The 27,663-nt window shown below is 36.2% G+C and overlaps 1 long non-coding RNA gene across 5 annotated transcripts; it reads right to left on the reverse strand.

Annotated features, from left to right (window-relative positions):
- Positions 1-18,991: 18,991 nt before the first annotated feature.
- LOC110792787 (uncharacterized) lies at positions 18,992-25,941 on the reverse strand. Of its 5 annotated transcripts, none has more exons than XR_002534510.2 (7): positions 25,665-25,928; positions 24,006-24,079; positions 23,401-23,523; positions 20,473-20,568; positions 20,275-20,394; positions 19,882-20,003; positions 18,992-19,369 (listed from the first exon to the last, which is right to left on the reverse strand). It is a non-coding gene; the product is annotated as an uncharacterized lncRNA (long non-coding RNA). The 5 variants fall into 5 exon arrangements; XR_002534508.2 differs by having other exon boundaries at positions 25,633-25,928; XR_008932433.1 differs by having other exon boundaries at positions 19,882-19,998; positions 24,006-25,941.
- Positions 25,942-27,663: the final 1,722 nt, after the last annotated feature.

Below are 27,663 nucleotides of genomic sequence, written 5' to 3' on the forward strand. Positions count from 1 at the left end.
TCAATTATTTATGCTGAGCTAGTAAGGATATCCTGCCTCTGGAGTTATTGACGAGCGAGTACTCCTCTTGGTAGTTACAGTCCCCCGAACCCTCAATCTCTACCTTGCGGGTGTATGTTGAGAGATCCCCACACCAGGGATCACAAGGGAACCTACGGTCGTCATGGTCAAACATAATTGCACTCCCTTTATGTCACGATAACCGGGTTTTGTCAGTTTTTCTCATTGTCGTTAAAAACTGAATGGCGACTCCTATATTACTAGTCAATTGGGTGTAAACTCACAGGAAATCCAATTACACTTGATTGAATTAAAAGAATCGTCACACCCACGAGGGACGAGGTCACGCATTAGCCTTGTGCTTTTTCGACCCCCTCACAGTTAGTACAACTAATCATAATAAATACTATGCAAGAAAAATTGTTCAAAAAGTTTATGTGAAGAAAAATTAGATACAATATCTAATTAAAACATCTAAATAGGCAAACAATGTAATTACCTACTATTATATGATGACGTGTTATAGAAAATAGCTATTATATGATGACGTGTTATAGAAAATACTCCATCCGTCCCAATTTAGTCATTACACTTAACTTAATTTGCACAAAGTTTTAGGTGATAAATGGTTGTTTGATTATCAATTGTTATTTTATTAAAAAAATAGATGTGATAGGATAAAAATTCTAAGATAGTCATCATAAAGATGACCATGATAGGGAATTAATATAGACCACACAAATTGATATTCTTTTATCTTTTTTTTTTTACCTTTTTTTTTATCCAAAAATCTTTTAACTGATTTTTTAGAAATATGAAAAATCAATATATTTAATTTTGTGAAAATCAATAAATAATTTCCAAAAATAATTAACTTGTGAGTGTTTTTAATTCATGGTTTAAGTTCAATTCTCTCTCCTCTCCCTCTCCTCTGCCGGCGCCGGAAAACTCATCGGCGAAACCAAATCGAGGCGATCCACTCCTCCTTCTCAACTCTCTTGCCCCCGACATCCACTCCACTCCTCCTTCTCTACTCTCTCAGTACACCATAAGATGATTTCCATCATCTTCAACCTCTGCTCATACTACAGGAAAAAAAAAATTGATTGAATGGCATAGGTTGTCAACGAGAGATACAACGTTTCCGAATGCAGATTAATTTGATGATATGGAGAAATGGTTGTCGAAGTTTGGTTAAGAATTGTAAAAAAAATGGTTTCTCAATTTTTAGATCAGTGTTGCAAAATTATGTTTTAGATCTAGAAATTTTTCAGATCAGTGTTGTAAAATTATGTTTTAGATCTAGAAATTACTTTGTAATGTTGTTTGGTTGAATTCAAAGTCACACATTGACACTTTTGGTGCATGTAAGCTATTGGGGGTCCGAGGTGTTAGGTTATGATACATATGACAAAACATAAATCATGCGAAAAAACCTTAATGCCAGGAAACATATTATTTACACATAATCATTTAGCACAGTTTAGATGCATACACTTTGTTGCGTGCCCTCCCTAGCTGCGCCCGAACCGAACAAGAACAAGAACAAGAACAAGTCTTTAGGACTCCAAGTGTCGTGCCTCCGTAGATAGTCCACAGTACGTCCGGATCCGCCTCAAGATTGACCAACTAGAATCGCCCTTAAGGTGCTAGGATTTTTGGCTAGGTTAGTGCAAGTGTATGGCTTAATTTTCTTTCAAAAACTTACCCTTTGAATACTTCAATTGTGTATATAAATTATGACCCTAGGCTCTTATTTATAGAGGTATGGAAAGGGAATTGGAATCCTAGTAGGATACGAATTAATTAAACTTAGAATCCTATAAGAACTCTAATTAATTAATTTATCCTTTTAGGAATAGGAATTTAATCATATACCAAATCCTAAGAGTCTTTAGGAATCGTGCATGAACACAAACACACACACGCACGGCAGCCACGAGGGCCGCCCATGCGCGTGCGTGCGAGCAGCAGCCCACGCCACGAGGCCCACACAGCCGTGGCCTTTGCGCGCGCTGGGCCTGCCTTGCGGTGGGCCTGGGCACTGCCTTGGCTGGGCGTGTGGCGCGCGTTTGGCTTGCTGGGCGATGGCCCGGCTTCGTGCTGGGCCTTCGTCCGGCAGGCCTCGTCCGATGCTTATTCGTACGATACGCTTCCGATTAAATTCCCGGTTCCGGAATTCATTTCCGATACAAACAATATTTAATATTTCCGATTCCGGAATTAATTTCCGTTTCGAACAAATATTTAATATTTCCGTTTCCGGAATTATTTTCCGATTCCGATAATATTTCCGATTCTGACAATATTTCCGTTTCCGGCAATATTTCCGATTCCGGCAATATTTCCATTTCCGATAATATTTTCCGATACGTACCATGTTTCCGTTTCCGGCAACATCTACGACTTGGATAATATTTATATTTCCGATACGATCCATATTTCCGTTTCCGGCAATATCATCGTTTCCGGAGTATTCACTTGCTTGTGACGATCTCAGCTCCTACTGAAACCAAGATCCGTCGATTCCGAATATCCATAGATGGAGTATTTAATGCCATTAAATACTTGATCCGTTTACGTACTATTTGTGTGACCCTACGGGTTCAGTCAAGAGTAAGCTGTGGATTAATATCATTAATTCCACTTGAACTGAAGCGGCCTCTAGCTAGGCATTCAGCTCACTTGATCTCACTGAATTATTAACTTGTTAATTAATACTGAACCGCATTTATTAGACTTAACATTGAATGCATACTTGGACCAAGGGCATTATTTCCTTCAGTCTCCCACTTGTCCTTAGGGACAAGTGTGCATTACCTAATTCCTTTGTCGCTCGATGCTTGCTCTTGAACATAAGGTAAGAGTTGTCATCCTTATTATGTCCAGAGGTGTTTCTCGGTTTCAGAGTTCAACTGATCAAATAAAACAGATAATCATAGCCTATGATTCATCCGAGCACGGCCATGCATTTCACAGTTTCTAGCTCTCTGAGTGGCCTTGTACAACTTTTAAGCATCTCATCCCGGTTTATGGGAGGACAATCCCAATCTTGCGATCTTGAGATTAGACTTCGTTTGATAGGTGATTACCTGAGCGTTGCCTTTATAGCCTCCTTTTACGGTGCGACGGTTGGTCAACGTCAAAGCAACCAGTTCTCAAACAAGTAATCTCAAATCACTCAGGTATTGAGGATTTAGTGTCTAATAATTTTAATGAAATTTACTTATGACAGATTTTCATCTCTTATAGTAAAGTTTCATAGGTCTGTCCGATACTAGTCTTCTCAAAGTAAGTATCTATGCAAATGATTATGACATTGCCATGTCCACATAGTTCAAGAAACAGAACTACTAGCCATCTTGCATTCTAGTCGTCTAACGTTTTCTATGCGTCCAATTTTATAGAAAACTCCGACTAGGGACCATTTTCAACCTTTGACATTCAAGTTCACTTGATAGACATTTCTTAGTCACATGACTGGTCCTGACAGTCTATCTTGAATATATCGTCAAATTGAAGGGACTCATCATTTAATAAACCACAAATTAAATGGAAAAATGAATTCTATTCATTTATTGTGAATGATTAACCAATAATGTTTTACAAAGAATTAAACTCTAAAACTTTAAAACATTAAATAAGGACATCAAAGCCATTCTCCAATATGCTTGATTCCCATAGCTGCAGTGTGCGAGTTGTGCTTCGCCTGCGACAGAGGTTTAGTCAATGGATCTGATATGTTGTCATCAGTTCCAATCTTGCTTATCTCGACTTCTTTTCTTTCAACGAACTCTCGTAGAAGGTGAAATCTAGAAGTACATGCTTGACTCTTTGGTGGTGTCTAGGCTCCTTTGCCTGTGCAATAGCTCCGTTATTATCACAATACAGGGCTATTGGTCCTTTAATGGAGGGGACTACACCAAGTTCACCTATGAACTTCCTTAGCCATATAGCTTCCTTTGCTGCTTCATGTGCAGCAATGTACTCCGCTTCAGTTGTAGAATCCGCAATGGTGCTTTGCTTAGCACTTTTCCAGCTTACTGCACCTTCGTTGAGGCAGAAGACAAACCCAGACTGTGATCTGAAATCATCTTTGTCGGTTTGGAAACTTGCGTCCGTATAGCCTTTAACAATTAATTCATCATCTCCACCATAGACCAGGAAGTCATCTTTGTGCCTTTTCAGGTACTTCAGAATATTCTTGGCAGCAGTCCAATGTGCCTCTCCTGGGTATGACTGGTATCTGCTCGTAGCACTGAGTGCGTATGCAACATCCGGGCGTGTACATATAATAGCATACATTATTGAACCAATCAATGATGCATATGGAATCCCATTCATTCGTCTACGCTCATCAAGTGTTTTTGGGCACCGAGTCTTGCTTAGAGTTATTCCATGAGACATGGGTAGGTAGCCTCGCTTGGAGTCTGCCATCTTGAAGCTATCAAGCACCTTATTGATATAAGTGCTTTGACTAAGTCCAATCATCCTTTTAGATCTATCTCTGTAAATCTTGATGCCAAATATGTACTGTGCTTCTCCTAGATCCTTCATCGAAAAACATTTCCAAAGCCAAATCTTGACAGAGTTCAACATAGGAATGTCATTTCCGATAAGTAATATGTCATCGACATATAATACTAGGAAAGCTATTTTGCTCCCACTGACCTTCTTGTATACACAAGATTCGTCTGCGTTCTTGATGAAACCAAAGTCACTGACTGCTTCATCAAAACGTATATTCCAGCTCCTTGATGCCTGCTTCAATCCATAGATTGATTTCTTTAGCTTGCATACCTTTTTAGCATTCTTTGGATCCTCAAAACCTTCAGGCTGTGTCATAAACACAGTTTCTGTTAAAACGCCGTTTAAGAAAGCGGTTTTGACATCCATCTGCCATATTTCGTAGTCGTAATATGCAGCGATTGCTAACATTATCCGAATAGACTTTAGCATTGCAATTGGTGAAAAGGTTCATCGTAATCCACACCGTGGACTTGCCTGTAACCTTTTGCAACCAATCTAGCTTTGAAAACTTCAAGTTTCCCATCCTTGTCCTTTTTCAGTTTGAAAACCCATTTGCTTCCAATGGCTTGGTAGCCATCTGGCAAATCGACCAAATCCCATACTTGGTTTTCTGACATGGAGTCTAATTCAGATTGCATGGTTTCTTGCCATTGCTTGGAGCTAGGGCTCGTCATAGCTTGCTTGTAAGTCGCAGGTTCATCACTTTCAAGTAATAGAACGTCATAGCTCTCGTTCGTCAAAATACCTAAGTACCTTTCCGGTTGAGATCTATATCTCTGCGATCTACGCGGGGTTACATCTCTAGATTGACCATGATCCTCACCAGATACTTCTAAAGATCTCTGAGTTTCATCTTGAATGTCATCTTGAGCATTCTCTAGAGTTTGTTGTTCGACTTGTCATTTTCTCCCACTTGTCATTTTGGAAATGTGATCTTTCTCCAAAAAGGCACCATCTCGAGCAACAAACACCTTGTTCTCAGATGTATTGTAGAAGTAATACCCCTTTGTTTCCTTTGGATAGCCCACAAGGATAGATTTGTCAGATTTCGGATGAAGTTTGTCTGAAATTAATCGTTTGACGTATACTTCACATCCCCAAATCTTAAGAAAAGACACTTTTGGAGGTTTTCCAAACCATAACTCATATGGAGTCTTTTCGACAGCTTTAGACGGAGCTCTATTTATAGTGAGTGGAGCTGTATTTAGTGCATGTCCCCAAAATTCTAATGGAAGTTCGGCCTGACCCATCATTGACTTAACCATGTCTAGCAAGGTTCTGTTCCTCCGTTCCGACACACCGTTCCATTGTGGTGTTCCAGGAGGGGCCAATTCTGATAGAATTCCACATTCTTTCAGATGGTCATCAAATTCATAGCTCATATATTCACCGCCTCTATCAGACCGCAGTGCCTTAATCTTCTTGCCTAATTGATTCTCTACTTCACTCTGAAATTTCTTGAACTTATCAAAGGATTCAGACTTATGCTTCATTAGGTAGACATAACCATACCTACTGAAGTCATCAGTGAAAGTGATAAAGTAGCTGAAACCACCTCTAGCATTTGTACTCATTGGTCCACATACATCTGTATGGATTAAACCCAATAGTTCAATTGCTCTTTCTCCAACTTTAGAGAAAGGTTGCTTTGTCATTTTTCCAAGTAAACATGATTCCCACTTACCATAATCCTATAAGTCAAATGGTTCTAGAATTCCTTCTTTTTGAAATCTTTCCATGCGTTTGAAGTTAATATGGCCTAATCGACAATGCCACAGATAGGTGAGATCTGAATCATCCTTTTTGGCCTTTTTGGTATTTATGTTATAAACTTGTTTGTCGTGATCTAATAAATAAAGTCCATTGACTAATCTAGCAGATCCATAAAACATCTCTTTAAAATAAAACGAACAACTATTGTCTTTTATTAAAAAGGAAAACCCCTTAGCATCTAAGCAAGAAACTGAAATGATGTTTTTAGTAAGGCTTGGAACATGGAAACACTCTTCCAGATCTAAAACTAGCCCAGAGGGCAACGACAAATAATAAGTTCCTACAGCTAATGCAGCAATCCGTGCTCCATTTCCCACTCGTAGGTCGACTTCACCCTTGCTTAACTTTCTACTTCTTCTTAGTCCCTGAGAATTGGAACATAAGTGTGAGCCACAACCTGTATCTAATACCCAAGAAGTTGAATTAACAAGTGTACAGTCTATAACGAAAATACCTGAAGATGGAACGACTGTTCCGTTCTTCTGATCTTCCTTTAGCTTCAAGCAATCTCTCTTCCAATGCCCCTTCTTCTTGCAGTAGAAGCATTCGGATTCAGAAGTGGGTTGACTGACCTTCCTCTTTTCAAACTTGGCGCCAGTTTGCTTAGTTGGGCTGGCCTTGTTGCCACCTTTCTTAGCATTCCTCTTCTTTCCAGATTTCTTGAACTTGCCCCCACGCACCATAAGCACATCTTGCTTATCACTTTTGAGCGTCTTTTCAGCGGTCTTCAGCATACCGTGAAGCTCAGTGAGCGTCTTGTCCAGACTATTCATACTGTAGTTCAGTTTGAACTGATCATACCCGTTATGAAGAGAATGGAGGATGGTGTCTACAGCCATTTCCTGAGAGAATTGCTGATCCAGCCGACTCATATTCTCAATGAGTCCAATCATTTTGAGAACATGTGTACTTATGGGCTCGCCTTTCTTAAGCTTGGTCTCAAGAATTTGCCTATGAGTCTCGAATCTTTCGACTCGAGCCAGATCTTGGAACATGTTCTTCAACTCACTGATGATTGTGAAAGCATCTGAGTTGATGAACGTTTTCTGCAGATCTGCACTCATGGTGGCGAGCATTAGACATTTCACATCCTTGTTGGCATCAATCCAACGATCGAGGGCTGACTGAGTGACCCCTTCGCCCGCGGCTTCGGGCATCGCCTCTTCCAGGACATACTCCTTTTCTTCCTGCATAAGAACTATTTGCAAGTTCCTTTGGCAGTCAAGGAAGTTTTTCCCGCTCAACTTCTCCTTTTCGAGAATTGATCGAATGTTGAATGAATTGTTGTTTGCCATAATTAAAACTACAATTGAAAAAGAATAAACAAATAAATAACCATTCACAGTTTCTCTTAATAAACTTAAATTCTAGCATACATGCATAATTCAATGTTCATTAAGCATTTTATTCAAGTTATGTGTTCCGGCAGGTGTGAATAAAATGATTCCAAGATCCTAAAATCCATTGAAGAATTAAGCACATTATGTATTTAGACTTAATTCTAAAATCTTTTAGGTAAGCAAAAACCTTTTGCTAATAGTCTAGAAACTACTCTTGGTTGATAGGTACGTCTAAGAACTTATTAGGTAAACCTATCGATTTTGCCACGACATAAAAGGACTCCTTACTTATATCGTTGAGTTTTACCAAAACTAACATGTACTCACATTTTATTTGTGTACCTTACCCCTTTAGTATCGATAAGTAACACCTCGCTATGGAGGAAAACTATTACTAAGATCGATGAAGAAAGGATATCCAAGTAAGTGTTATTTTGGCATGACACCTTTTAACTCAATTTTTAAGTTTGGAACTTAAGGCTCTTACTATGTTGGTTAGATTTTAAGTGAACTAAAATCCTTAATCATGCAACATAATCAAGCTTTAATCTCATGTATATTTAAGACATATTTAAAAGCAATAAATAACTTAAAACATGCATAAGATAAATGTGATCTAGTATGGCCCGACTTCATCTTGAAGCTTCAACTTCAAAGTCCGTCTTGAAAATCTCCGTGGGACGCACCATTTTCTTCAAATAGGATAAGCTATAATTAAACTAATTACAACTATTTGATAGTACGCAGACCATATTTGAATTGAAAAACAATTTTGGTACTTTAGACCAATTACATTCAAATTAATGGTACGCAGACCATATTTTCTATCCTATTTGGGCCATACTAGTCACTTCATAACCTGCAAAACAGTACATATGCAATATATACCATTCACCCATTCATTATCATGAATGGCCCACATAGCTGGTTAGTAAAACACGTTATGCATCACATAAATATTTGCAGCAATTAATCAAGGGCACCAATAATCTACCAATTATTCAGTCCTTATTAATTCTAATCAAGTTGTTTAACCTTAAGGGATTTGTAGACCTAATCAAGAGTTTATGACTAAAAAAAAAAATACTCCCACTAAAACCAATAAATTCATATGCTTTACTAATTTTAAACATAAAAATGTATTTCTAGTCTAACCGAAAACATACAAATTTAATTAAAATTTAAAGCTCATATAAATTTATAATTGAATCCATTTATTTAATTTATTTTCAGTCCAATTTAAATTAATTCAAGATTTTATTTTTAGTAAAATAATTATAATAAATAAAATTTATCATAATTATATTATTCAAAATTAAAATCCAAGAAAATAATTTAAATTATTAATTTTAAAATTAATTAAAATTACATGAACTGGAAATTTCAAATTAAAATTTTAAAACGATTTAATCGTAATACAAGGTACGCACATCACCACGCAACGCACAACCATAGGCCACACGCACGCAGCCATCGCTTGCCACGTGCGCGCAGCCTCTGTGCTGCGTCGCATCTGCTGCTGCACACCATCGCAAGGCATCAATTGAAGCACGCTAGCCACTGCTCGCTGCGCGCGCCAGCGCTCGATGCACGCGAGCTAGCGCTCGCTGCACGAGGCAGCGCTTGCTGCAGGCGAGCGTTCGATGCAGGCGTAGCGCTCGTCGCACGCGAGCCTCGCTCGCTGCGCGAGGCAGTGCGCGCTGTGGCGCAGCTCGCTTGCTACCCACACGCGACTGCTCGCTGCCTTGCTCCTCGCCCTCGTCCATTCGCCCATTGCACATAGCACACGACACAAGGCAGGGCTACTGCCTTGTGCTCGTGCACCATTGCCTTGCTCGCTGCATTCGTACCGCATGGGCGACGAGCTCCCTTGCTCGTCGTCGCATGCCCGCACTATACAACACCCCTTAAGGGTAACACGTAGCGTCCATTGCTTTGTGCGTGCAAGTTTATGAGCGAATTGCATAAAAATTAAAACTTTTATTTCCAAAATTAATGACAAATTAATAAATCATATTAATTTCATAATTTTAGGGCAAAAAATCGAAAATTTATTAATTAATTAATTTCCGATTAACATGGATTCAAATCTAGGTCATAAAAATTTAAAATTTAACACAAATTAACAATTTTTATGGTGGTTTTTAATCATAGGTATCTAATTAAATTATTAATTAATTATGAAAATCAAATCAATTCTAAATTATTCGAATTTTCAACAAATTAATTATAATTACAAATTAGATTGCATAATTAACAAGGCTAGGCATTCAAACTTGTTAAACATATACAGTAGGTCAATCAAAAATTCAAGATTTATCAACAAGAATCGCAAATATTTAATTTAACATCTTAAATTTACAAACTTTTGCGTTCGAAAAACTAAAACCTCCGAAAAGTCATAGTTAGGCTTCGAATTTGAGAATTCTGGGTTCGGCCGAAAAATACTGTTTTTGTCAAAATTTTAGAATGCCTTTTACATGCGGAATTGACACAAAAATCACTCGATTTGGATGAGTAACGAAGAAACTGCCGAAAAACTGCGTACATATAATTAAATAAACGCAATTTGCAATTAATTAACAATTACGAAAATTAATCACCCCTTTTAATTCTTGCAAATTTGTAATATTTAACCATGTTTATGCAATTTAGATTATGAAAATAATAAGAGGCTCATGATACCACTGTTAGGTTATGATACATATGACAAAACATAAATCATGCGGAAAAACCTTAATGCCAGGAAACATATTATTTACACATAATCATTTAGCACAGTTTAGATGCATACACTTTGTTGCGTGCCCTCCCTAGCTGCGCCCGAACCGAACAAGAACAAGTCTTTAGGACTCCAAGTGTCGTGCCTCCGTAGATAGTCCACAGTACGTCCGGATCCGCCTCAAGATTGACCAACTAGAATCGCCCTTAAGGTGCTAAGATTTTCGGCTAGGTTAGTGCAAGTGTATGGCTGAATTTTCTTTCAAAACTTACACTTTGAATACTTCAATTGTGTCTATAAATTATGACCCTAGGCTCTTATTTATAGAGGTATGGAAAGGGAATTGGAATCCTAGTAGGATACGAATTAATTAAACTTAGAATCCTATAAGAACTCTAATTAATTAATTTATCCTTTTAGGAATAGGAATTTAATCATATACCAAATCCTAATAGTCTTTAGGAATCGTGCATGAACACAAACACACACACGCACGGCAGCCACGAGGGCCGCCCATGCGCGTGCGTGCGAGCAGCAGCCCACGCCACGAGGCCCACACAGCCGTGGCCTTGGCGCGCGCTGGGCCTGCCTTGCGGTGGGCCTGGGCGCTGCCTTGGCTGGGCGTGTGGCGCGCGTTTGGCTTGCTAGGCGATGGCCCGGCTTCATGCTGGGCCTTCGTCCGGCAGGCCTCGTCCGATGCTTATTCGTACGATACGCTTCCGATTAAATTCCCGGTTCCGGAATTCATTTCCGATACGAACAATATTTAATATTTCCGATTCCGGAATTAATTTCCGTTTCGAACAAATATTTAATATTTCCGTTTCCGGAATTATTTTCCGATTCCGATAATATTTCTGATTCTGACAATATTTCCGTTTTCGGCAATATTTCCGATTCCGGCAATATTTCCATTTCCGATAATATTTTCCGATACGTACCATGTTTCCGTTTCCGGCAACATCTACGACTTGGATAATATTTATATTTCCGATACGATCCATATTTCCGTTTCCGGCAATATCATCGTTTCCGGAGTATTCACTTGCTTGTGACGATCTCAGCTCCCACTGAAACCAAGATCCGTCGATTCCGAATATCCATAGATGGAGTATTTAATGCCATTAAATACTTGATCCGTTTACGTACTATTTGTGTGACCCTACGGGTTTAGTCAAGAGTAAGCTGTGGATTAATATCATTAATTCCACTTGAACTGAAGCGGCCTCTAGCTAGGCATTCAGCTCACTTGATCTCACTGAATTATTAACTAGTTAATTAATACTGAACCGCATTTATTAGACTTAATATTGAATGCATACTTGGACCAAAGGCATTATTTCCTTCACGAGGAAAAAGACGCTGAAAATTGCGTTTTGGGTTTGAAGGAAGAAGACGATGAACAATAGTTTGTGGCCACTACTAAGGCACAATGATGATTAAAATAACCACGCACACTAGGGCATTACCAAGTATCTTTATGGACATCACCAACCATGTAAGATGAACTATATAAGTCTAGTAGCTGAGTGAAATTACCAAATAGGTGTAGAAGTTACCAAAGATAAGATTGTTTATTTCCATGAAACGGACTAAAACGATTAGTAATTTTGAAATGGAGGTATTATTTGTTAAAATAATAAAACAATTATTATTTTTCTCAAAATAAAAAGTATGAGTTTTCTGTATTAGTATTATAAATTGGTGAACATGTGTGGGTCCAACTATTCACATGGATGGATAACACCATATTTGTATACCAATTGGCATGGTTCTATATTTAAGTTATTATCTTTAAGTAATTACCAAGATCACTCTTGGTAGTATCCCAAAAAATAAGTATCAGGGTCAAAAGGTAAAATTTGTGGTAGTTGGGTATGAGATTTAGTTAAAGTATTTTCATTTGTTCGTTACCGAGTAATGAGTTAGTAGTTACCGTAGAGAAAAACATGGTTCTAAATTTAAGTTATTATCTGTCAGTAAGGACCACGATATCTCCCGGTAGCTACCCACATAATAAATCTCAAAGTGGAAAGGTAAATTTTGTGGTTGTTGGGTATGAGATTTAGTTAAAGGATTTTAATCTATAAAATAGATCTCCATATGTATTTTCCCCACCAAAATAATGGGTATTGGTTACGGTGAGGGCTTTCTCATGGGTAAACATTTTTAAGATCCATTTCTATTGCAATGAATATGTGTGTTGTACTTATTGAGTCCGTAAAGAATGCTACTAGTGAGTAAGGTGTACGTAGTAAGTTATGATGTTACTTTAACTCTAACTAATAACTCTTAGAGACATAGGGGTATTTACATTTGGTTTAACATTAGTAAGGGGTCGGCGGGTTCATCTATGAAACTAATAGTGAAACATAAATCAATATACTACTTAGTGGTGTTACACATTTAATTTCTCTAGATATGTAGTTGTTTTTTGTTTTTACTAATAATGACAACAATTGAAATTGTAATGGATATTGTTGTTTTAGTCGCCACGTGTTAAAATGTTGTTACTATAGGTAACACACATATAATATACACCAATGCCCGATGAATGCGAGAGTGAATGTTGATGAGGAAATGGACTATAGGTAACACACATGGAATAAAATCCAATGCCCGATAAATGCGCGAGTGAATGTTGATGAGGAAGTAGACTATAGGTAAAACACATATAATAATGCCCAATAAATGCGAGACTAAATGTTGATGAGGAAATAGACGAGTTATTTAAAACCTCTTTCGATATTGAACAAATACAAGTGACACGTGTTATTTAAAACCTCTTTCTATATCAACTACAATTGACAGAGAAAACACATTAATCTAATATTTACACGTTATTGAGAGGGCGGCTGGGATCAAGCTCCAAGTGAAAACTCAGCTGTATTATAATCTTACTTAAATAAGAACAAGATATCTTTAATGGTTATTTTAAATGTACAAGTAGTATGATATGGAGATAAGAAAAATAGAATGACTAAGACAACTTAAAATTAGTGTAAGAAATTGAGTAATGAATTGATTAAGTCTATATTTAATGTCTATAGAAGATAACTTGGTACGTACCTAGATATATACTGGTAATTACCTTTATTATATCGATGACATCGTGATTAAAAATTCGACCAGAAACGGCAAAATAATTGTTGGCGGGACTTTAAAAATTTTAAAAAAAAATTACTTTCTCCCAATTTTTCAATTCGCGGGTCATCCGAAATTCCTTGCCAAAAGTTTTATAAAAACCCCAATATTTTCTCTCTCTTCGGAAAACCTTTCTCTCTCCTAAACACCCTCCTCTAGTCCTCTCCCTCTTACCAAAAACCCCCCTAAAATCACACTCCAATTTTGAACTCCGGTAAGGTCTGTTCTTAGATTTGCTTTGAAAATTCTTATTTTGCTTACAGAGTTATTGAATTTTCAAATTTCAGGTACTGTAGTTTATAATTTTGCATGTCAATTGTCGCCGACTATACTTAAGTTCTCGTGTTCTGTTGGCAATACAATATGATTTTGAGGTCAGTTCATCCAAAGTACCAATTAATTATGTTTACGGTCTGAAAATTAAACTAGAATTGGAAATTATTGTTGCAAATCTTGCAGATACTTTTAAATTTCCTTTGATGTTGAGGGACGAATTGTACTTTTTTAAATCTGATGTCTCACATGAATTTATACATTGATGTTGGATCTCCCTCTCAATCTGAAGCCCGCAAGTGAAATTATTGGTGGCCTGTGTGAACTTTGGTTTGGAAATTATTGTTGCAGATCTTGCATATCCTATTATTTTTAGAAAAATTGGAGTTGAATATTTATTCTGTAAAATGGTTAATTTTCCCTTTAGGTTTGTATGAATATACTATAGAATTATGGTGTCATTGTATACCTTGATGAGCGTAGTTAGAACACAGGGGAAATGTTGTTAAATTTGTATTGGAAATAAATGTTATGCATACTGATTTTGTTTGCTTAACTACTGCAGAGGGGAACCTCCTTATGAGTTATCTGTGTTGTGAGTTCATATGTCTGGATTGATCCAAGATTCATTACTTGGGAACTTAATCACCACAGAATGCTAAGGCGAATGCATACAAAGGGACTCTTCTATTCTCTATACTGATGGTGGGGAGACGGGCAAGGGAGAGAGGGAAAATGAAGTACTTATGGATTTATGTTCACTTAATGATTTGTAAATGTATTACTTATTTCTATGGTGATATCAGTAATTAGTTCTTAAGTTTGGAACTCTCCATCGTGAGGTTGATTTCTTAAATATACGCAAGATGCTTGTAAGTTGGCGGTGACCAACCGACAACGTGTAACACCCCGAAAATCTCCATTTTCTAAAATACCCTTTTAATATAAAACGTAGAGAATTATCAAGGCATTATCGCCTGTGTGAAAACGTAATGGCTTATTCAGAATTTTACAGCGGAAAACATAAAACTAACTTTTGGTTTATAAATAATCAATTACATAATTAGTCCCAAAAACTAATCAACGAAAATAAGGAAATGTAAATAGTACGACAAGTTTAAAGTCCAATTAAACAACCCAAATCAACTTAGAAAAACAAAACTAAATACAAGCTCTCTAATCCCGATCCCAATGATGCATCATCTTCAAACCTGTAGATGGGCAACGCTTATTGATCCTTAGAGACTGCTCACCAAAATGGGTCATCACAGGATCAATAAGGCATAGCCATGATCAACACACACAAACAAAGCACGTAATCAGCAAAGCTGAGTACTACATACTAAAACAATAGTAATCCTAACATGATTCTATTAAGCGAACAACCCTAACATGATACTAATAAAACATAAGTGAAAACATATTAACTTGAAGACTCTATTAAACTGAACTAGACATTTGTATCATTAACATTATTTTAATTGAAATAGTCAATGGACCGAGTTGTCCAACCAGAAGTCTTCACTAAGGAAGACGAGGTACGGGCGCGACTCCGTAACCTCAGTGACCTGCGATATCGAGGAACATTTGAATAAAAATAGAACACGATGATCAATCCGGTCCCAGAAAAGGCCATGGGCTACCACCATGAACCCCAACTCCTGTTTGTCCGTCACTTCAGACGTGCACAGTCTAAAGCTATTGCTATTCAGTTTCACTTTACATGATTTACATATTAAAACTCTGTTATGACTCAACAATCACATAAGTCATACAATCAACAATTATTCACAATTGTTTTTATCTTGGAATTAAGTAAGTGATCACAAAGGTATTAATCAAGACTTATTCCAATTAATTCAACCTTTCCTTTAATACTGATCAACCCCTCTATATGGGTATAAGGTTTCAACTTACTAAACAAGGTCCTCGGCCCTCATAAAGTAGTGAAAAGCTAAAAGGGAACAACGATCAATCGATCTGAATCAATATATGTATAAAAATAATCTAGTGTTCCCAACCAACATGTTTGCATCAATCATCATACTAACATGTTATAATTCTCATAACGAAATATATGTTCAACATGTCCATCCAACAATATTAAACATGTAAATTCAACATAACCAAGTTCATCAACAATTTCAACATGGTTTCAACAAATAACACACATTCCAAGCACGCATGTATGTACGTACCTTGTGTAAACAAACTGATAGGCCACTTTAACGAATTCAAAAATCGCCTATAGAGAAATCTCCGCCTAAAATAATAAAGAAACGTACCCAAATCAATTCCTAATAACTTACAGCAACACTAACGTACTCTAAAAAACATCCTAAACATACTTAGAACATTCTCCAATATCCAAACTTAACTAATTGACTACCTATCATAAATGATTCTTCACTAATAGTCACAATTTATCACAAACTCCAATATAACATGTCCTTTGCAATTTCCAGCAACATAAACTAATTTAAACTACCCAAAACGTAATTAACATGTTTGAAATCATAAAAACAATAACTTTAATAACTTATCATCATCCTACCATGATTTCAAAACTATTAAAACCTTAAAATTCATGCTTTAATAATTAAAAATCATTATTTCAATGCAATTACATAATCTGAAAATTAAATTTATTATTAAAACATAATGTATAATCTGAAAATATAATTTAATCATAATAACTTATAATTTACATTCAATAAACATGAATTAAATCACTAAGCTAATTAAAACCCTAACTTATATATTAATCAACCAAAACTGACAAGAATTAATTTATAACATCAACACCAAATCTGAAAATTATAATTTAACTATAAAGATTAATAATTTAATTCAAGAAACATAAATTCAAATTAATAAACTTAATTAAAACATTTAAATAACTTAGGGTTTAAGAAATAACCAAAAGGAGAAGAGAGTGGCTGGCCGGCGGAGGGTCGGCGGTCGCGGTGCTGGTGGTCGCGGGTTGGGCGACGGCGGCAGCAGTGCTGGTGGTTTCGGGTTGGGCGACGGCAGCAACAGTGCTGGTGGTCGCGGGTGATTGCAGGCCACGAAAGATAAAGGGGGGGATTGATGGTTGGCCGACGAAGAAGAGACGCTGCAGGCGACGACGCGGCGGAGTGAACGACGAAGGTGGTTGGTTGAGGCTCGCCTGGTTGTGCGCAAAACAGAGCACAAGTGAGGGGGAAAGAACGAATAGCAAGAATGAACGAAAGAGAAAAGAAGAAGAGGGAGAGGGAGGAAGAAGAAGAAATCACCGAACGGAAGAGGAAGCCGGCGGCGGTCCGGCGGTTGTAGGTGGCCGGCAGCTGGCGACGTGAGTTGTAGCAGTAAGGGGAAGCAATGTGAGAAAGGAGGAGGGTTTGCAATTCACGTGAATGGTGGTTGAGAGGGAAGGGTTTTGCTTTGTTCTTTTGTTTTCACGTGGAATAGGAGTATAAGAAGGTTATGGGTTCATTGTATCGGGCTTTGCCAATTTGGGCTAGGATTAGATTTAAGTTTGCATTTGAATTCAACACCGCTTAGGATTGTTTTCCAAATTCAATCGTTTTTGTAATTCGAATTCTTTTCGAATTAAAATTCTAAAATTATTTTTGATTTCGTAAATTCTTGAAATATTTAAAATGCATTTGAATAAATAAATAAACATTAAATATGTATATTTATTACTAAAATTCACCAATATAATTTAAATATAATTAATTATTCGTAAAACTATATTAATAAACTTTATAAATATACGGGGGATTACACAGCGTGCTGGCTACTCCGCATGAACTACGTTCTTTAATGTATATTATACAACAATATTATATTGATGCTATAGTCGTAATTTTTCTAAGTTTGTTTCACCATTATTTTCTAAGAGGATCTAATTCGGATTTATTATAGTTCAAAGTCGTTAATTATTCAAAATGTAATAATTCATATTTGTAAAGTGAGTACTTGAATTCCCACTATAAAAAACTTTTGTGATGGGTTACCAATTAATGATTCGGTAGTCTCCAAGGTATGTGGCTGTCACAAAATGTTAGGATTCCATTACATTTATGGTCCTTAGTAACAACTTGATTCCCCACTATAAAAACGTTTTGTGAGTGGTTACTAATTAATGACTCGGTAGTGACCAAGAAATATATATGGCTTTCATGATTTATATGTGCTTGAGTTTGGTAGTGTCCTGTTCAAACTTGGTAATTGCCAGAAACTTAACCGTTCTCGTATTTTAACAGTTCAAATCTATATGGGTTTTGGCAAGAAATTTCAAGACATCTTTTATTCTCTAGAACTAGGTCTTGGACATAACCGTTCTCGTATTTTAACAGTCGTATGATCAATTTCTATTGCATTGAATACCTGGTGTACTTATTGCGTTGCATGGTAACTATGCAACTTTTACTCTTAATTGTAATGCCTAAAGACATTAGAATTCCCATTTGGTTTAACATTACAATTCCCATTTGGTTCAACATTAGAATTTCCATTTGGTTCAACCATATTGGGTTCACGACATAAGTAAATAATAAACTAGTTTTTGGGCTAGGGCGATGCACGGAGACATTGTTTGGATAACTTTAACCAACAATAATAGGTTGTGGTTCTTGGGCATGATATTTCAAGACATCTTTTATTCTCTAGAACTAGGTCTTGGACATAACCGTTCTCGTATTTTAACAGTCGTATGATCAATTTCCACTACAAGAAAAACGTTTTTTGGCAACGAACTGTTTCGTTGCCAAATATATCTTTGGCAACGAGAACACGTTTTTAGTAACGAAATGCGCTTGTTATGGGAGATGGCGTTACGAAAGGTAACAACAACGACAATATTTTGTTGCGAAAAATGACATTTTAGCAACGACAATTTTGTAGCTGAATATAACTTGTTGCCAAAGTTCCAAATTTGAGTGGAGAATATAAATTATCTTTTGTAACGAGTGGAATTGTTGCGAAATATTGCTTTTTTGGCCACAAAACATTTTGTTGCCAAACCAACTTTTTCGCAACAACGTTTTCGTTGCCAAAACTATATATTCTGTATTTATTATCAAATACAGAACTTATTATTTGCAACAAAATTGTTGTTCCGAAAGAATATTTTCAGCCACGATAACGTTCGTTACGAATGATCATCCTTTAGCCACGAAAATATTTGTCACGAAAGATCTTTATCGCAAAAAAATCATCAAAATCATTCTACAATACCACATCAATATTTTTAGTTGCTTGTAGCCCTGTAGCATTGCAAAATCATACACAATGTGTAATCTGTTCACAATTTTAAATTCAAAGTCACAATACAAACTTAATTAAAAAGTAGCCAAATAATAGCCCTGCATACACCAGTTTAATGTATGTTACTTACAAAAATCCACCGAAATTCCATAAAACTATGATCATATTTATTAAAATAAACATGACTTTCCGCAAAATATATGCATATTTAAGATTTCCAAAATTAGCCAATACTATTCCAGTAGGTCCTCTTGTTTGACAAAAAGTGGTTCCTGAATTAAATAAAAGATATGCAACTTGTAGTCCTCATTATCCATTCCATCATTCGTGATTCCTGAATTAAATAAAAGATGCTATAATGAATCAACAATCAAAATAAATAGCTATTGTATACAAATTAAGATAGAGATAAAATAAATCAACATATTTTGCCAAGGATCAACTTAGCTCTACTATACAGTAAGTAAATTCCACAGGGTAGCTAAGTAGAAGAATATACTTATAGAATACAAGCAGCAATATGAGATGAATTGGATTGCCCTTGAAAGTTCAAGAGTGTCCTTATTAAGAAACAATGTCCATAAGACCATATCTAAACCCAACTGATCAGATGAAGAAGTTTGATAACTATATTCTTAACTAATAAAAGTACTTCAGACAATCTTAAGTCCCTTAACCGCATTATTTGGGTAAGATTCACTCCATGACTTGATCATATTGCTGAAATAGCCAATGTTTTATATATAACCCTGATTCCCTAAGACAAACTTCACTTATTTATTCTACTTTCTGGTAGGTGTCAAAATTATAGAAAATGGTCTTTCAACACTTTCATTAAGTATATACCTGTTCATGTTGCTTAACATTTGCATGAATCACCTCTCCATATATTCCTTAGTGCGTTTTTGCTCTTCTTTATAGGCATCCATGTCTTTCTTATTTGCCTCTAGCTCGCTAAGTTATCTGCTCTACGAGAAAACAAACTCTAAAAGTCAACTAGAGTCAACTTAAGTCAAAGTGAGACTCTTCAAGCAATCTCCCTGAAATTCATATTCTTGCCTTCAAAAATAAGAGAACAACACAAAATTGAATAGACCAACAACAATATCCCAACAGATAGAAGAGATGAACAGGAACAAACACCAGTACAAAGAAGATAAGTGGCAGCAAAACAACCCCATCAAACAAAAGCAGAATAAAAGAGGAAGGCGCTTGCTTTTGTTCTATTATAATACTCACATGTACATCCTTAGAGCGACCATCATTAACCCACCGCAAAACTCCTTCACCATCTGGTGTTGTGTGTTGAGCAAGCCATATTACATCAGCGGGAGGCGTCACCCCACCATTCTTCTCGGTCTAAATTCATCACATTATATTAGAATCATATTTTTCATAAAAAAAAAACTAATACATTAGCTCAGTATGTAACCTTACCAATATATACTCAGACTTGGGAAAAGATAAGTTCCCTGTGGTGTGTTTGATCCAGTTCTCGGATCTTCAATTCTTACTGTTTTGTGCACTTCTTTTCTGCATTTTATGACTAAAATTAATTGATATACATTTAAAACTAGAAACTTATCAACCCAGGCAAGATATAAGAGAGGGTTTACCTTGAACTTATCGTCATAATAGAAATAACAATAACAATAATATATATATATATATATATATATATATATATATATATATATATATATATATATATATATATAATTCTCCAATATCTACAACAAATCAACAACTAATGAAAGTAGAAACCTAATACTAGTAGCCAGTGGTTGACACATTGCAGTAGCTGACCCATTAAAATGACCAACCGACCAGCAGTAATGAGTTTAGCCAACTTTAAGTAGTTAGAACAAGAACATACACAAAGTCGATCAACAACTTGAAAAGGCATGTACAAAAATGTGGTCATGGAAATTTACTACAGGAACTGCACAAACTGGTCATGGAATAAAAAAATACAATCATTTAAACTACAAAGGACATGAACACTAACTAAATAACTTAAAAAGCTTGATGGAATCTCTTAATATATGGTTGTTTACATGTTATTTCGATCTAGCAACACAACTGCTTAATAAGCGCACTGCTCTTGAAGAGAGAAGTCAGAGAAGAACACATAGTCATCATATATGGCCTCATTGCTTGAAACTAATTTAATTAAATCAACAATTACGCAATAATTATTTGAAAAGGTGGTACAAATGAGATCTTCAATTGTCACTACTACAAAAATGGGCTAAGAAACCATACCAAATGGGCAAAAGAAACCATAAAAGGTATGGTTTATATCTCAATGGTCTCTTATCGTAAGAAACCATGATTTACGTGTGGTTAGTTAGATTGAACAAAGGAAACATAATTCTATCATATTTGGTTTCCATAATGAATTTTTATTCACATATTAAGAAGGCAAAGAGACCTTCTTTTTTAACAAAGGGCGTTTCTTTGATAAAAGAAAAGATACCATAATCTTAAGAAATATGGTATCTTTGAACTATTTATCTTAATAAAAAAAAAAGTTATTTTCACAGCTATTTATATTTTTGTAACCAACCTTCCTTGTAACATCCCCCAACGCTTTACCCACGCGCCACCACCACCATTAAAATACTGAACTCATATCCAACTTAAAAAAAAAAAGAATGATGTATACACAGTGAAATTAAACCAAAATTTATAGAACAAACAATTAAACATATCTGAAATAATAAATTTTGTACGACAATACAAAGTAAATCAATACAAATGTAATTAGATCAGAGTAAACCTTAATCAAGTAACCAAAATGAATAAAACTAATTAACTAGAAATCCTAATTCGAGTAACTCTTCATAAGAAGGAAAAAAAATCCTAATTTGACAAACTAAATACATATATACTCCAGATATTATCCCCAAGTTTCAATTTATGAACTCGTAAACGATACGCTGGACAGGGTGTCGTTTCCTGTATAGCGGTGTAGGGAAGAGAGCGAATCAAAGGTAAAAGATGAAGGCAAAATAAACCAACAATAACATCTACCCGCATCAATGATATTTCCCAAGATATAAACACAAATGCCGACGAAGGTGGAAGCAGCCATGAACAAGAGGAGAGATAAAATCAAGTGAAAATTTGGGTTTGCTTTCCTATAATTCAAGTAATTGATGATAGAAATTGGACTTTTCAATAGAGAGGAAACGGTGGTGATCTAGGTGGTTTTATGGAGGCGGTAACAAGGGCTACGATGAGCAGTGCACATGGATCCTTGACGGTGCCTCACATGGTGGTTGTTTATTTGTTTTGACAACACCCATTGTGGTTCTTTAATAATGCAAATGGCCAGAAATTTGTGTTGGGTTGAGGATATAAAATAGATAGAAGGATTGATTATTTTTTGTGGAACTAGTAACAAGGAGTCAAGGAGTAGGTGGCTATTATTTAGGAGAGAAAGGTGAAGAGGTGGCTGATGATTATTGGTTGGTTTTATATCACACGGATCATCATTTTCACTGGGAAGAAAATATGTAGTATATTTTGATAGTTTAGGAATTGGGACAAAAGTTAAGAATTTCACTTTTTTTTATTAAAAAAAAACACGATTAGTTTTTTATTGGTACAATTATGTATTATCTAATCAATGGTAATTGGTAAGAGACCATATTTTATGAACTCTGGTATGTTTGTCTTTCCACCTTATCCATTATATTTAAGAAACCAAATGTATATAATGTGTGGTGTCTTATTGTTTTCTTAAGACACTATACATCTTAAATAAATGGTTTATTCATCTAAGAAACCTAAAAACTGACTTAAGTGGTGTCATAGATGTGGTTTCTTAGCCTATTTTTGTAGTAGTGTGTATCAACGCATTTGCAAGAATTGAAGTTGAAATCCCAATACTACTAATACTAATAGTATCATAATACATGTAGAGTTATCATATTATAGTTGAGTTAGAATAGAATATCTTGTATTATATATGACGTTAATCAATTAGCTAGAAAGACTATGCTTTGATTTATATTTCACAGTATAGGATTAAATCCCACGTAATAGATGTCTAGGGAAGAACGAAAGATTTAGCAACGGAAGAACGAAATAGCATAATATTAACAATGAAAGTCAAATTTTGCAATGACACTAAAAATTATCTAAACCAACTCCAAACCTAAGTTGTCAATTGCTAGGGCTATAAATCATCACAAATCAGATTGTCAAATCATTAACGTATATATTTTTACTAATTAAAGGTTCGACTTTTATGAAATAGCAAATACCCTGTAAAGTATACAGCAAAACAGAGAAACTAAGAAGACCAATCAAAAACTAAAATAAATGAAATAGAAAATACTCTATAAAATATTTTACCACTCTTGCGCTAAACAACGACGCTCACCCCTTCTTGTTATTCTTCTCTAACTGCCACTGGTTCAAGCGTTGCGAGGTGCTCGCTTCCATCTTCTTCCTCACCTTTTTTCTATTTAGCAGCACCTGTATCAGAAAGATCCCTTTAGCAAGATCATGTTTTGGGCTACCACTTAAGTTTCTTGGTTTTAAAACTCTATATACGGAATATATAAATTCCCTTCTCACTGTTTTTAGCAACAATATTTTTCACCATTAGACAAATTAAACTAGTGAAGCAAACGAAAAAAATAAAATTGAACTACCATCAACAAGATGCTGTCAGTTCCCCAGCTTAATATTCAGCATATTTACAGACTCACTCACACAATTATTTCTGATGACATTGCCTAATGTACAGAGTCAAAAAACAAACTCTACAGAATTGGTTCAAGTCCCCAGAAGCTCAGCCCTGAATAGTTTGTCAGTAACGACTCAAAGTACTGTTGTTCTATAGTTCAGTCTCTAGGTTATTGGCCAATAAAACTTTCTACAGTTTTCTTAAATCCTTAATTACAACAAGGATAAAAAACATTAACTTAAAATTTCTAAATCATTTTCCAACTTACTAACAAAAGTGTATCTCTGAAATAAGTCACTTCCAAACTTTCCTCTCCACCATGCCCTTGCCCTACAGAAGTGGCTGAGAATGAAAAACACGAGGCATCAGCAGTTAAAGCACTTTTGCATCTTTCAGTTAAGAGTGGGTTACCTATGTTTTTGTGGTTGAAATTAAAAATGAGATATTTGCATCTACTGCTACAACTTTAAGCACACTAGAAAAGGATGCTGTCAGATGGTTATAGACTTTCTATTATGTTAATAGAATCTAAAAGAGGAGTGGTGGCCGGAAAAATCAAAGGTTTAAACCATCTAGATTTGGGTACAATGTTGTTGGTCAAATGATGGTTTCAGAACCTCATTTTCCAAGCCGGTGTGAACAGGAAACAAATGAGGAAAACAAGAAAAAGAAGCAGTTTTGTAAAATGATGGTGTAAGCAATGCAGATGACGCACCTTCATAATTCAAGAAAATTAGAGAGCTGACAACGTTAGTTGTAAACATGCCTGATACTACTGGGAAAAGCAGCAGCACTTATGACGAGAATAATCTGGACAACTGGTTTTCTAACATCGAACATGAGGATTACAAAAATACGTCTTCAATGTCTACAGCCTCAAAAGCAGAAAAAAAGAAATGATAGACACTTAACCAATCCCTTGCCCTCCCCCCTACAAAAACCTCAACCAAGCCCTTGCCCTACCCTGGTGCCCCCTACAAAATCCTACACCTTACTCCTAGCCCACAAACAAAAACAAATTTCAATGTTTCCCTTCGCTACTTGAGAAATGGGAAATTGGTGGAGGGACTCGTCTTTGGGTCTACTAGACTACCATTCAGCTGTTTATTTCTCTACCTACCATTCAGCTGGATTTCACGTAGATTTACAATAACCCCATTTTTAGCCCTAGTGTTAATAGTCGTACATTGAACAACATGGGTTATAGTACGTAATCAATCTGCCTGTCAATCTAAATTCAACATCAAAGTTCGTAATTGTTGGCAACTAACCCATCATCATCAACACCATCACCATATAACCCAATAATGCAAACAAAAGTAGTTAACTAACTCGCCCCATCAACATTAGTGCTCAAAATCAAATCAAGAACAAAAGTAGCAACAACTAAATTAACCAAAAAACTAACTAATAAAACTAAATATAAAATCAAATAATAAAAAACTACAAGAATAGAAAAAGTGTAAAGGGAAGAACTTAACCACTGAAGGAAAGGCCATAATAAGCAACAACACAAGTCTGAATGATAGTGTTTTCCTGGCGAGTAAAAGGCTTAACAGAAAACCCAAATTGAGTGAGCAAACTTGTTCAAGATTTGACTAAGAAGAACCCTAACAACCCAGCAGCAACACTATAAACATACCCAATTACCCAAACTCAAGCAAATTCATATTCAAGCCATAAAAATCCCCAATTACCCAAACTCAAGCAAATTCATAAAGACCCGAATTCAAGCAAATTCTACAAAGAATTTTCCTGACAAACTCAAAATCAAGGAAATTATATTCGACTAAAAAACCTAACAAAGAACCCCTAATGAAAAACCATAGTGGTAGAATTGTAGAGATTAATGAAAATTCTTCAGTGAAAACGGAAACAAACACGAAAATTATTACTTGTATTGATCAAGAAGCCGCAGGAATTCGACCTTCAATTTTGAAATTGGGCAAAGCTTCAATTTTTTTTAGCTTTGGTATGATTTCAATAACCGGAGATTGCTGAAACCTTAATTGAAGTTGAGCCCTGACAAAACCTATTTAATTTATAGCGGCAGGACCTTCAATCGCCGGAGATTACTCACTCTCATTGAAGAACCTAGAATGGCGTTTGAGGGAAGCTTGAGAGGCGAGAGATGAGTGCAAAAGTGAAAACCTGAGATTTTGCTAATGTTCTTTTTTTTTTTAAAGTAGTACACCGTATTCTTTAATTTAGGGGAAATAAAAATACAATTTGGGTTTTACCACTGGCAACAATAAATTTTGTAGAGAAAAAAAAAGAAATATGAGAGGCCTAAGTTTTCTAGAGAGAGAGAGAGTGAAAATCCTAAGTTGGTCTAGCCCCCTTCACAAGCTCAATTTGTTCACAGATCTAAGTTTTGCCTTGCAAAACTCTTCGTCTTCCTTCTTGTCCTCTTACCGGAAAGAGATTCCCCAAAAAATCTCTAGACTAAGCCTTAATAGGGGTAATTATGGCTTCCTTGGCAGCAGATTGGTGCCTCGTTTGTATCGAGGTGATCTTCCTCTTTTCCGTCCTTCAGATTGCCTTCATCAGCAAGGCAAGATTGATCCAAAGGTGGAGATCGATGCTGAGTCACTAGATCTTGGGTTTTTCAACAATAATGATGGTTTAATGGGGTTAATTAAAGGTTTTACTCCACTAATGCATTTTTACCGTCCTGTTTGGGCCAATGGAGGTGCTTATCCATTTGCAGGAGCAATAAGATTTCTTCTATTTCCAAAAAATGTCGCAGGGAAGTCCTTCTCTATACTCTTCTTTGCCTTTTCACTCCAATTCTGTCATTTATTACTTGGGTTCGCGTTTTTTCAATGCTTGCATTTTGTTGGGTTGTGTTTCGGTTTTAGCTGTGTGATGATTACTCAGTTGTTGCAATTTTTTTCTGGCTTTCTAGATCCTTCTGTGGTTGTTTTCAATCTTATGTGGTTTTTTCTTGCAACCATTAGTATTCTTAAGTCTTTAACTCAAGCCTATAAATACTGGTCTTTTTTCTTCAGTAGTAGCACCTTCTCCACGTTTTTCAGTCTTCATCAAATTAGCTCTGTCTTTTCTTCCTGTGTGTTTGCAAGGTTAAACTTCCCAATTTTAGTGAAAATTCCCAGTTTCAGTCCTAGTCTTTGGGTTTTAATGTCTAACAACCCTGTAGTGCCTAGCTATGCCTCACTTCTTAAGAAGAACCCTTCTCCAGTTTCCAATGAATCTCAACCTACCAGCTTACCTAGTGATCCAGGTTCTTCCAGCTTCTTCAGCCACCCCACCCATAGCTCCTTTCTCTTGGGAGGTAGCAGTCTTAATCATGATTCCAATCCCCCACCTAAGGACAGTTCACACAGTAATGCACCACAGGTTCCTGGTTCGAATAGTGCCACCATCACCTTAGATGCCCCTAAACTTGACAATGAGCAAGTCAAGCTTATGGAAGCATCCTGTCTGTTTGGGAAAGTATGGGGGGAATTTGTGCCACAAGCTGCTGTTATAGCTAGGATGAAGAAAGACTGGTCTTTTTTGAGGGGTGAGGTTTCTCTTAGGTTCATTGGGAATGGTTGGTTTCTCATCAAATTTTCTAACCCCCTTGACAAGGATGAGGTTTGGGAGGGTAGACCTTGGTTTGTGCAGGGTCTTAATTTTGTTCTCTTGCCGTGGAGAGCCTCCTTCAAAGCTCAGTTTAGCTCCATTACCCATGTGGATCAATGGGTGAAAATCCCCTTTCTCCCTACTGAGTACTGGACTTGGCACTACCTAAACCAGATTGCCAGTTGTGTAGGTCAACCCATCAAACTTGACAAATTCACTTCTGAAAACACTGAAAAGGGACAGTTTGCTAGAGTTTGTCTCAACCTTAATATAACCAAGCCTGTGCCTAGGTCTATCACTCTTAACTTTGGTTATGATATCCAGGAGTACTTTCTGTC

This window comes from Spinacia oleracea, chromosome 4 (genome assembly GCF_020520425.1).
Source record: "Spinacia oleracea cultivar Varoflay chromosome 4, BTI_SOV_V1, whole genome shotgun sequence".
Taxonomy (NCBI): Eukaryota; Viridiplantae; Streptophyta; class Magnoliopsida; order Caryophyllales; family Amaranthaceae; genus Spinacia; species Spinacia oleracea.